Genomic DNA, 13147 nt, shown 5'->3' on the forward strand with positions numbered 1-13147 from the left:
CCAGGCCTGCTGGAATAACCAAGTCTAAGGGACCTCCGGAAGCTCAACAATGACAAGGCCAGTCTCACCTCGGGGGGGAAGATCCCACAGCAAAAAAGGCCTGCCACCTGGGGCCTGCCAAATGTATCTCCCTAGGTGATGGAACCTGCAACATGCCCTCTCTGCTGGATCTGGTAGGACGGACAGATGAAACCAGGGAGAAGTGGTCCCTCAGATCCGTGAACTAGTGTACACAGAAATTCCCTGAAATGTCCAGATATGTTGTGTACTAAACCTTTTCTATTGCAATCTAAAATAACCCCAATATTGGACTAATGGATTGAATCCCAACTATTCCCAATTTTGGCCTTCAGCTAGGATAATATGAGTTAAAATGGGCGGGAGGGGGAAACACAGTGTGGAGGATCCACATCATTAATTAGAAATTACACATAAACACACACACACATGCATTATTGAAAACAAACCACAAGAGTTTGCTACACTTTTTAAAAAGTTGATTAGATTTATAAGTTATTATGTACCTAAAATCTGACGTCAGAAAAGTAATATAAAATATGAACTCTGTTTTAAAGTATAATGATAAATTAATCTACTTTTTTTGCTCCCTAACACATCTCAACAGATGACTAAAAAATTATTAGTAGTATGAGGGTGGACAAGGGAAACAGATATTTTCAAGTAGGTTTCCCCAAATTGGTGTCTGCAAATGTGCTGAAATTACACCATCAACTTGGAGAAAGTGACCTAAAGTCTACAGACCAGACTTGACTCATCAACCATGTTATCTAATCCTAAAAGACTACACATGGTTGCTTTTTAATGCTTCTTGAAATAGTATGTGGGAATGACCTTGGGAAACAAGGAGAAAAGACACAGCCAAGAGAACAGTCAGATAAAAGGCAACTTAACCTGCAGCAGGAATGTGGATAGGGCAAGTGGCTCAGAAGGGACCCTCCCTAGTTTCTTGGGCTGTAAAGGGGATGGAGGAGAAATGTACTTTGAGACTTGCAAGATTCTGTTAATGTAACCTTCCAATTAAGTAGAATTAGCTCATCTGGCTATGCTTCCTTTCTGGTCTATCTTGAAGGCTGATACTTCTTTACATTTACATCAATTCATGATCAGTATTACAAGAAAGCTGTTTTGTGGGCAGGATGTTCATGGAATGTCAGATCCATGAAACTAGATTACTTACTTATCCAACAGATACAGGAATCTGTCTCATGTGTACAAAAGAATAATTCAGTACAGTATCCAGCAAGGTAAAAACAGTAGACTGATCATAATAACTAAGCTGTGTCACAATACAGAGTAGTATCAGAGTTAGCTTTGTTATGATCTTCAGAGCAGATGATTCAGCTACTTCATGTAAAAATTCACAAAGATCTACTTTTTAAATTTCCCTATTTGCTCTATGTCCCATCACTGACTAAAGTATCAAAGATGGGTTCAACATCGTTCTATCTGCCCCATCACTATACATGTCCTATTTCAGAATATCCTGAAGAAAGAAATGCTTGACTGAGAGTCTTACTGTTACTATAATGTGAGCAATATTTCCAATTACTACTGATTATTGCATTATTTCAAAACATTTTAGCTATGTTGAATTGTTAGCCATTCAGATAAAAGTATGCTTGTGCATGTGCATTCTGTTCAGTTTCAGGATTGGCAAAGGGGCCATTTGTTCTGAACTTTTCATTACTGCAATTTGCCTAGGGCTTTCTGTCTCTGAATTAAAATTCTACTTCCCTCGTTTTGTAATTTAGAACAATACATGAAAGTAGGGTGTGGTACATAATTTCCTGGCTGGCAAAACCCAGAGAGGATAATTACCTACCTAGGAGCTATTGGCTACAGGCCTGATTCTCAAATAATCATAAAGAAACTAGGTAAAAAAATGGCAGGCAAAGAGATTGCAACTTAGATATATGCCCCTCCTCATTTAACCTGCAGCAATAAAAGAGGATGCAGTAATAATTTTTCCACCCATCCACCCATCCTGCCTGACTCCCTGCCTATCTTAATGGAACTGACTAGCTTAATATTTGTGTTAGGAACACAGAGTTGGCAGTGAAGTATCTACACAGTAATTATCCCAAGTTGGGAAACAAGGTAACATGAAATTTTCACTTCCACTATTGCCTGTTCTTACTAAGGAAATACTATCCTACTTGAGAAGACTGCATGGTTTTATTGTGTGATCAATGGCTATTTAACACCTTCTATAGATTCATCTTGTACATAAGTAGCTACTCTATAGTGTTGACATTTGGAGAGGTGGGAAAAAATCTTTAATAAAGCAAAGATCAGAAGAAATTCATTTTTTTCATTTTCTGTGGCCCTCAGGACAGTGAAGAGTGGCCCTGCAAGGATGATAGGTCTATACCCAGTGCCCTGCTGACTACCTTTGCAGCTGCTGCCTTAGTAACACGGGGGGGCGGGGGCGGGGAGCAACAACACTGTGTCATTATCAATAGGCATTTGCTTTTTTTTTTTTCATGCAATCTCTATAATTTGGATGCTCTTCCCAATTTCAAGCTGAAAATTCACAGCTGCCATATTTCAGCTCAGTACATCAGTGAATGGTTACTTCAAGAGTTGCTTCTAGGACACTTGGACTACAGTGAAGAAGGAAGAGATTAAAGAAACTCTCTCTTGGGCAGGGTTTTCCTATGCTTATCTGCTGTCTTTAAGCAATTTTTAATTCTAGTAGTAGGTTCAGGATTTCAGCAATGAAAGTACAAAAAGGCAAGAATGATCACTATTTTCCCAAGATTATCATCTGCAAATTGCATTAGTTTCTCTTTCTGATCACCACTTCCAGATAAAGGGAGGTTTAGACTCTCTTAGTGAGAGAAAATATGCTACTGTAATTAATGTTCCCTTAGCAAACAGAACAACATGTGCATACAGATAAAGCAAGCAAGCCTGCTTCTGTATAATTAGTTCTTACAAACCAATAATCAGGAACTAATTGCTTTTATTTCTGTTCTTTCAGTTCACTAAATGGCTCTTTCCCTGCCTACTTCCAACCCTCTAATTTATAAAAAGTGCTTAATCTTTGTATCATTTTACAAATAGGAGATGGAGTAGAGATTTATTCATGCTCAGAGCTGGCCCACTGAAGACAGTGGGATTTCTTTATCATGAAGAACAGAGGTTTCACTGATTTCAGTGAGTCTTCTAACATAAGATACCTGGACTGAAACCAGAAACTTTACATTCCTATTTGATTTTTTTTACAGCCTTGGTTGCTCCATGCCTACCATTCATTATAGATTTAGGATTCAAATATGTTCTTTAGAAAATTTTACAATTCTTACAATTAATTCTTATAGTTATTTTTCCAATTCTGCCTAAAAAGCAAGAGATAAGAAGTTGTATACTGTAACTATGGGGTAATCAGTAATTAGCATGGTTTTAAAATTGGAGGAAGAAACACTAATAATCTGTGTTATGATGATGACACTAACCTGATAGCAAAAAATGCAAAGGATCTGTAAACTCTAGTAATAAAAGTCAAGGAGCACAGTGAGAAAATGGGACTAAAACTAAATATAAAAAAGACCAAACTAATGACAGGTAGAACAACCAGCCTTAGAACTGACAACAAAGATATTGAAATTGTGGATAGCTTCTATTTTTTAGGATCAACCATCAACAGTAAAGGAACAAGCAGTCAAGAAATATTCCACAGACTAGCAGTTGGTAGGGTAGTGGTATTCCCTATGACATTCTATGGAAGCAAAAGTTGGACTTTGAAGAAAAAGATAGGAAGAATATTGATGCCTTAGAACTTTGGTGTTGAAGAAGGCTCCTGAAAACTCCATGGGCAGCCAAGAAAACAAACCAATGGTTCATTGAACAAATCAACTGCGAGTTCTCATTCAAGGCACAACAAGCTGAAATTATCCAACTTTGGATATGTCAGGATTTTCTCATGGGAAAGAAGTTCATCCCGTTATCTGTACAGCAATATTATGGCTATATGAGTCATGTGACAAATTTGTTATTGTTAGTGTAACTTGTGACTTGTGTGTTGTGCACATATACTGCTATTTACTGCCACCTATTGGCGCGTGTATGCTAGTTAGTGGGTATAGAGTGACAATATAACTGGAGCATTTTATGCTCAGCCCTGCAGTTGTTAGCGTTAGCCACTATGTAGGTATGTAGGTGTTATAGGTTATGTAGTTATAACAAATAACCAAGTAGTGTACCTCTTCTCTAAGAGTTTTTGGCTAGAAACTTTATGTTTGTGGATAAGTCTTGGATGCTGAATATATGAGAAGTGTTTTTGCTATATTTTGTATACAACTTGTATTTTATGTTTTGCATTTTTCATCAATAAACAACCAGATAGTATATATTTTCTGGCTGAGCTTTTTTGGAGAACAAGATATGGACATTGCAGTTTGCAAACCTATCATGCTGGTGTGTATTTTTTCCCTGAGCAAAGGGTTTCTGGGAGCAGTGCTGTACTCTGCTCAACAGGATACATTATGTGAAGACCTAGCTCTTTGGAGAAAGCTCTAATGCTGGGAAAGGTAGAAAAAAAGAGAGGAAGAGGATGACCAGAAACAAGACGGATAGATTCAGTTACAGTGGTGATGAATGCACCGTTGGTAAGCCTGAAAGACCAGGCTAGGGACAGATCAACATGAAGAAAATATCTATGTGGTCACTAAGAGTCGACAGTGATGGCACATAACCAATCAATCAATAATTAAATTGTTTGTTTGTAACTGCCACATGTGATCTTTCTTGCTGTTTCTTTGTTCCACCCAGGTAAAATTGTAATTATTAAGACTACCAGATTTGGGCTGCAAAAATCTGTAGAATCCCGCTAGATGTCAACAAAGAGATAGAAAAAAGAATAATTATTTGCAGTCATCTATGAGTCATCAGGATTTTTACAGCCCAAATCTGGTAGTCCTGATAGATATATTCTATTAGAATTTTTTTTTTTTTTTTTAAGTTACAGATTTCTGCTCACACCAAACTTTTCAGTTTGCAGGATTTCTGGAAAGAACCCTGACAGGTAAAACTGATGTAAAGCAATGATGTAAGTTACTTCTTGTAAGTACTTCTATTGACTCATTCAGAAGCTAACTGTCACATTACTTTAGCTGGACTATTTATATTATTGCTGAGAATTTAACTCAATTTCTTGTTGTTTTTGTGAGTCTAAAACTATTTAATTACAAGCTGAGTAGTTCAAGTGTTTAGCACATGAACTCTTTAACTTCATATAGTTATAGGGAAAGATGTTAAACAAGGTAATTTATAGAAAAGGCCACACTGTAACAAAATATAACACTTCCTTGTAAACCTAAGATGAAGGACCCAGAAAGCATTCAGTAGGTTTCTTGGAAAAAGAAAAAAATCCCCAAATGGTTCACATCCTCAAAGTCATCCATCTTAATTTAAACATAATCCATACATTTTAAATTTTAAATCAATCATACATTTTATTGCCTCTACTCTGTCTTTGATATGCATTTGCCAGTACTGATCCACTGCCTTCTATCACTTTGCAAAAATGTAATCTTTATTAATGTAACAATCAGTGTTTAAAAAGCACGCTTTTAAATACATCAATCTCTCTTATTGATATAAACAACATTAATTCTATATTTATTCTGGATTCATCTTGGACAATTGATTGATTGACTGATTGATTATGTGCCATTAAGTTGTTTTCCACTCCTAACAACCACATAAATAGATTTTCTCCAAGACAATCTATCCCTAACCTGGTCTTTCAAGTCTCCCAACACCTCTGTAACTAAGTTCATCCACCTTGCTGCTGGTCATCCTCTTCCTTTCTTTTCTTCCACCTTTCCCAGCATTAGAGCCTTTTCCAGAGAGCTGCTTATTTGCATAATGTGCGCAAAGTAGGATAATTTGAGCCTGGTCATTTGTGCCTTGACTGAGGACTCTGGGTTGACATCTTGGACAAATTAAATGACAAACCAAAGAGTCACAAGAATCCTTTCATGAACTGCTGGGGAGGGGGATATATTTATTATGTTTTCTAAATCAAACACAGAGATGTGCTTTTTACTTTTTTTTTTGCACAGGGAAGCACAGAGTTGATTTAAAGTAAATGATGTCTGCATTTATATGTGGCTTTAATGTGTTATACAAATTGTTAGTCATTTGGGGAACTTTTTTTAATAGGATAAGAATGCAAATGAGTGAATCAATATCATTTCCACTTCATTGTGTTCCATGTGTAGACCAGGCCAAGTCTATATTTTCACTTATTGTTTCCTCATAAACTGAAATCCGAGATCCCATTTGATTTAAAACAGCAGAAGTCATCATTTATAGCTCAGATCATGTCAACACAGCCTTTATAAATGCTATTGCCTTTCTTGAGGCAAAGTGGTAGATATCATAATTCTTGTTCATTACAAGATAAGACAATTATGTTTCCACTTGTTGAATATATTGTGGGGGAAGGGAAACCATTTTGTCAGCAAGTCTTCAGTGGATTGATAACTTTATCATCAATTAGCCCCTGTATCCAGAATTCAATTTATAAGGAGCATAAGAGAAATTCAATCTCCTTTATATTCTTTGTTAGCTTCCTTAGTTGCTCTTTAACAGTTGCTGTTATTTTGGGGTGGGGAAATGGCTTTGTGAAGACTGGATGAAAAACTGAGGTTACATGATTTCAGACCCTAGGGTTTTTCCCTGATAACTTTAAAATGCTTTGCCCCTTACCTCTGGATAGAGGACCCTGGAACCTGGAATATGAGATCAATACACTGTATCTTTTTCTAATTCATAATTAAATGTCTCTTTGGAAATCAGTGTTTGCTAAAAAGTGAAATATAATAAATAGACTAAGAGTATAATCCAGTTGTTAGAAAATATACATTGAACTGAAGGCTCAGTAATAAAATAAATATTGTATAATTAAATATAGAAAAATCTAAATGTTGATTTCCGTTTTTGAGATATAGAGGCAAATCCAGCACATCTTCATTGTATTTCTCCAGATTCATGCCTCCTATGAAAACATGTATCACATCTGGCCTAGTGACTATACATTTGCATAGGAGATTATACTAAAGTACAATGTACAGTTATACTAAAATAATGGGACCTAGTCATTCATCAGTATCTCGTCCATGTATTAATTATCAGCTTCAGCAATTACAGCAAAAGGATTCACTCCCATGAATCATCAGTTTTTATTCGCACTGCTCTGCAACAATGGTTTGGCAGAAAGCATAGTATCCAGCTGGGAATGTACTTCTTACTAAGGTCCAATTCCTGTTACTTTATAAAGCAAAATTGAAATAAAATAGTGAGCAGTGACCTAAAAAAAAGTTATCAGGAAACAGAGCGAGAAAAATCTCCCTAGTACTTTCTATATTTTCAGTCTTTCTTAATTCCAGAATGAGAGTCACTAAGTATTATTGCTGCAAAAATTAATTTCGTTGAGTTAGAAACTTCATTGAATTATGACTGAAAATCAAGAAGTCTTTTAAGAGAAATCTACCATGGGGGCTCATAATAATTTTACTAAGCTTAGCATTCTATTTCAGCCTTTTCTTTTTTCAAGATCTTTTTTTCAAGATCTTTTTCCTCCAGATCTCTGTGTTCTCTGGTAATTATTGAGCTTCTGGTTCCATCATGTAGATTTCATGTGTTTTCCTTCTATTGGCATAAAAAAATGTTTAGTTGATGGCAAGCTATTTGTTTTTATTGTTGTATTTTTAAATGGGGTTTATTTTATTTATTTGTTACATTTGTATCCTTCCTTTTGTTCAAGAGCTCAAGAAGGTGTACATAGTGCCTCTCTTATTTTCTCCACAATAGCTCTGTGACAGAGAAAGGGCTGAGAGAGTGATTGGTCCAAATTTACCCAGTGAGCTACCACAGATAAGAGTGAACTTGAACCTGCATATCCCAGGTGCCAGTCTAAAAGTTTCCCCAACATTTGTATTAATGACTTGTAGGAAGAGGTACAGGTAATCCTTATAAAATCTACAGATAAGAGATTATGTGGGATAGTTAATACTGTAGAATAAAACAAAATTCAGTGCATAGGATAGAGAAATACTATAGGCTGGAAATCATTGGATGAAAATCCAAAACTCTTCACAGAAATCAAATTCACAAATATGGGGTGGGGATGGTAATGGCACATGTGAAAGGATGTTGAAATGGTTGATTGCATACTCAGTATGAATCAACAGGTACTGTAGCTGCAAAAAATGCAAATACAGTGTTAGATTGCATCAATATAAATATAGTTTATAAGTCTCTGCAATAATTCCACTTTATTCTGTATTGAGCAGACCCCATCTCAAGCATTTATGGATATCACACTTTAAGAGGATACAGACAAACAGGGGCAGGTGCAAAGAGCAAAAAAGATATTTTGTGGAGTACAAAGAGAGACAGAGGAAAAAGGGTGGGTTTAGCCTGAGAAAAGACAATGGAAGGGAGATATGATAGCACTCTTGAAGTAGCTGAAGGAGTATCATACAAAGGAAGGCCATAGCATGTGTTCATGATGCTAAATCATGATCAAATTACAGGAAGGTAAAAGCCTTTTGAGAAAGGATGCTGCTGGGGAAACAATGGGATATCTTTTATTGCCTATGTTAGATTGAGAATATGATAGACATTTTTCAGAGATGCTTTAATTTAAATTCCTGCCCTGAGCAGAGGTTTAGACTCTAGGACCTAATTGGTCTCTTTCAGCTTTATGAGATATGCTCAGTTTATTTAATAAACTAGTATTTATTAAACAAGCTTTGGCTTGTTTTTTTAATATGATATATTAACTGTGGCTTATTTATCCTGGTATCAAAGATATTATCACATTGCTAACTTGTATTTAGCAGACAAAATCTGCTTAACAAGGATATGACATGCTGGGACACGGGCAGCAGGAGCTAATGAGAAGCAGGAAAAGCAGGGAAGAGAAGGCTCTTGGAACATCAAGAAGCAGGAGGCTTGTCAAATATGTTGCACTGGGACATCAGGGATTCAGGAATTCAGGGGAGAGGCACTGGGAAGATGAGGATAGGCGTGGGTACATCAGTGGAATATGCCCTGCTGGGACCTACTGTAGGGAAGAGGAGAGAGGAAGATACACACCAGCCTTGTCCTAATTACCAGCTCTGGCACACTTGTTATTGTTGTTGTTGGAGTTAGGGTAAACCCACAATTTAACAGACCTTCAGCTTTAATAGACAATCCTTCCATTAGTCTGTTAAATCTAGGATTTATGATATAATGAGAAATGGCAACCAAGTTGTTGCAAAGCTTTTGATATGATTTGCATGGCATACACCCAAGACTATTAGACAGGATAAGAAAAGTGCTAGGTATGAAATCGTGCCTGTCTATATTTCTGTTAGTATTAAATTGCTGCTAGCAGAAAGTAATGAGAAATGTATCACTAAATCTGTTACACCTCAAACTGTCTTTCATCTGAATCTCAAGTAATCTTGTTTTATTTTGTATGAATGTACACATTTGCATTTTTCTACTGCTGTGCTACTGTGGCATAAAATTTGATTGCCATGACTAAATCAGGAATATTTCAGTGGACTAACACTAAAATATTTATGTGTGACAGAAATATACATAGAAGTAAATGTTTTAATTATTATTTGTAAAGCTTAACTGAGATATTAAAATGGTATATAAGCATTGGTGTAAGTAAAGTCTGTTTAATTTTCATATATCAAATTCAAATATACTACAGGTAGTCCTCAACTTATGACCATTTGTTAATGACCATTCAAAGTTATGATGGTGATCTCATTATAAAAAGCTCCACTGGACTTCATAAACAATTAAAAGTACCAGCCCTTACCAACATTTTTCTTGTCTCAGAATCCCATGATGAGTATCTTGATACAGCACTAAAATGTATACTGTAAAATTGAGAGTAGTAGTGAAGCATACAAGGGTGCTGAGAGGTTCTGAATGTGAGACAGACTGTTTCTTGGTAATGTCAAGAGTGGATCTAGGGGAAAAATAGACATGGATGAAAAGGAAAGAGATAAAAAAGCTAGAGTGAAAACAGAATATCTGTAGGAAGAAAAAGTACATCCTCTGTGAAAAAGTTATACAAAAGAAGGAATGGAAAGTGGCCATAAAGAAATATTTTGGAAGCTGCTGGGAAGAGAGTGCCAAATTATGTTACAGAGTGCCACAGAAGTGTGTGGAATTATGATAATGGGAAATATGTAAAAAGATGTTGGAAGGAATGATGAAGTGAAAGGATCTGCAGATTAGAAAAATGCATACAAGAGAATGATTGCTGCAAAAAATGACAATGAGAAAAAGACATTGTATAGTGTGTATAGAGAAAGGTTGTTGCAAATAATGTCATTAAAGAGAGCAAGGAATTCATGGAATCATAGAATCATAGGGTTGGAAGGGACCTTGGAGATCTTTTAGCCCAACCCCCTACCCAAGGCAGGAGTCCTCATACCCTGTTACCAACTCTTAAAATTAAAAGAGGTAGAGAAAATGCAGAGTGATTTTGAAGGAAGTAAACATTTGCTTTGGAAGTGGGTAAAGAGAGCTAAACAAGGAAACTCCACCAGAGCAAGTAGAGTTCTGTTAAAAACAGAAGTGATGAACTTTTACTGAAGTTGAAATAAAATGATTTCAAAATTACATTAAGAGAACTGTAATACTACAACAACAACAACAACAACAACAACAACAACAACAACAACAATTGTTTTATGCATACATTTAAATGAAACTCGGTTGGCATTATTTTAAAGTTACATATTGTCCAGGCATATTCGTCTATGGTACCATGGTGGCAGTAAAGCAAGCTGGCCTGTGGTTGAAAAGAAATACTTTGTATTCACATTTTCCAGTATCTGAAGCACTGAAAACAGTATTTTTGCAATACTGTTTCTACAAAAGGGTGCTAAAATCACTTTTCAAGACACATGGCACCATTAACAAGTACAAAGTAGACTAAAGAAAAGCAAACTGAGTATGAAAAGAAAATAGACTGTATGTTTGGAAATGGGAAACAGTGATAGGAAAATATGAATAATGACCATGTCTTTTAAAATTGGAGACATATGTGCAGTACCAGCAATATGTACATGTTTATTTAAAAGCAAATAATACTGAAAAGAATTAATATTAAAGTAGCAATAACTGTGAAAAGTATTGTAAAACCACCTGCATATCTATGAAAAGAAGGAAGAAAGAACATCAGTGGTGATTCAGATCAGTTTAAGAGGTAAATGAGTGATACCATTCACAAAACAGCAATTTATACTCACTTGTTTCAAAAATTCTATATTTCTGTCTCTGATCTTTCCTCTCACTATTCCTTCCTCTCTTTTCTTCTCTCCCACCAACTCTCTCTCTCAAATACATATTTGTCTCTCAAGACAATTCTACATGCAATTGATTAACTTGTCTGTGATCCAAGAAAGTTTATGGGACAGCAAATTTGTTATTTTTTAAGCTGATGTTGCCTTGGGTTACCCTGAATAAAAGGAGAAGTATAAATCTAACAAACAAACATTTGTGTTGGTTTTGCTGCAAAAGACAGCCACAGTTGCCATCCTATCATCTTATGGTAACAAAAAATCAAAAGCACTAAAAGAAAAGAATAAGAATAAATAAATGGTATGAAGGTAAACTTGTAAGAATGCTACCCACTTACAAGTCCAGGGAAGATAAGTCAACGTATATCATAACTTCATCTTGTGCAGCAACCGTCATTCTACTTTACTATTTTCCACACTATAGACAATCTCGCTGTAATCACTGTATACTGGAAATTCTACTTTGTCTACTTTTATGTAAGTATTGCTATCTATAATTTCTACTATATAGGCAGAATCTTTGATTGCCTTGATTGTCTACTGTAGCATTGTAATTTCTCCCATTTTTGTAGAGTTGGAAGATAGATATATAAGACAGTTTTAAGAGAAGAGTGGGAGCTATCTTGGGGGTTATCTGTTCTTCTGGATAATCAGTAAAAAATCCAAGGTTGTCCAGAGCCAGCATCACTTGCCATCAGCCTTGTTACATCTCTGGAGGGTCATACACCCACTTACCCCTCCTCATTTCTGTGTTTATTGATTCCTTCAAATACATTCCCATAACACAAAGATACGGAATTACTATTCTATATAAGGAGAGCTCGAACCCCACACAATCAGCCTTTCCTCTTCTGAGAGTATGACTGGAAAAGATGCATGATTTAATATTGATATCACTGATAGATTTATTTATTTATTTTCAAATTTGTATGCCGCCCATCTCCCCCAATGGGTGACTCTGGGCAGCTCACAATAATAAAAAAGAAGAAAAGTTTTATGAGAAACTTATGAGGAACATAAAACTCAGTTTTATGAGAAACTGAACCAATGTGCTTATAGGTTATATCCTATCTTTAGTATGATCAATTCTTACTGCTAAAAATCCTTCATGATGTTATTATTCGTATCATTTTATCATCTGTAGCAAATAAAAGCAACTTGATGTTAACAATAGAAAAGTAAATAGACATGGAAGCCATTTGTTGAATACCTATGATCACTTATTAATGAATATATGGTTACTTTTGATATTTGAGAATTCTTTATTGTGTTTATTGCAAAGGGGGAGGTGAGGAAGAGAGAAAGAGAGAGAGAGAGAGCAAGCAAGATTGTTAACAAAGTATTTCCAGGTTTGTTCCCTATTTATCTCTGACTCGTATGCCATTTCAGCATTCCTCATTTTCACTTTTTCACTTAAAGTGAAAATGATACAGCTTCATTTTAAGTGAAAAAGTGAAAATGATACAGCTTCATTTTTCTCTGTACCATTTTAAATGCTTGTTACAGTTTTGCTCCCTCATGGCCCCATCACCACAAATTTAAATGATTAATTGCAACACTTTTTTCAATGCACATTTGGTTTTCTGACATTCCTACTACAGGAAAGACAGATGCAAAGGATTGAGCTCTTGCATAATTTACTGCTGAGCCAAAGGCAGAATCTCAACAGATGTAACTATTCTCACCCCTCCATTACAAACTATACATGCCAAAAATCCTTCCTCCAAACAGCTTCCTTCAGAGTTAAGAATTAGAGGTATTGGCTGCATCCACACATCATATTAAACTTGGTTATT

Source organism: Python bivittatus, unplaced genomic scaffold (genome assembly GCF_059951505.1).
Source record: "Python bivittatus isolate LINGU-HERP-01145 unplaced genomic scaffold, Pbiv_v1 ctg000070_np1212, whole genome shotgun sequence".
Taxonomy (NCBI): domain Eukaryota; kingdom Metazoa; phylum Chordata; class Lepidosauria; order Squamata; family Pythonidae; genus Python; species Python bivittatus.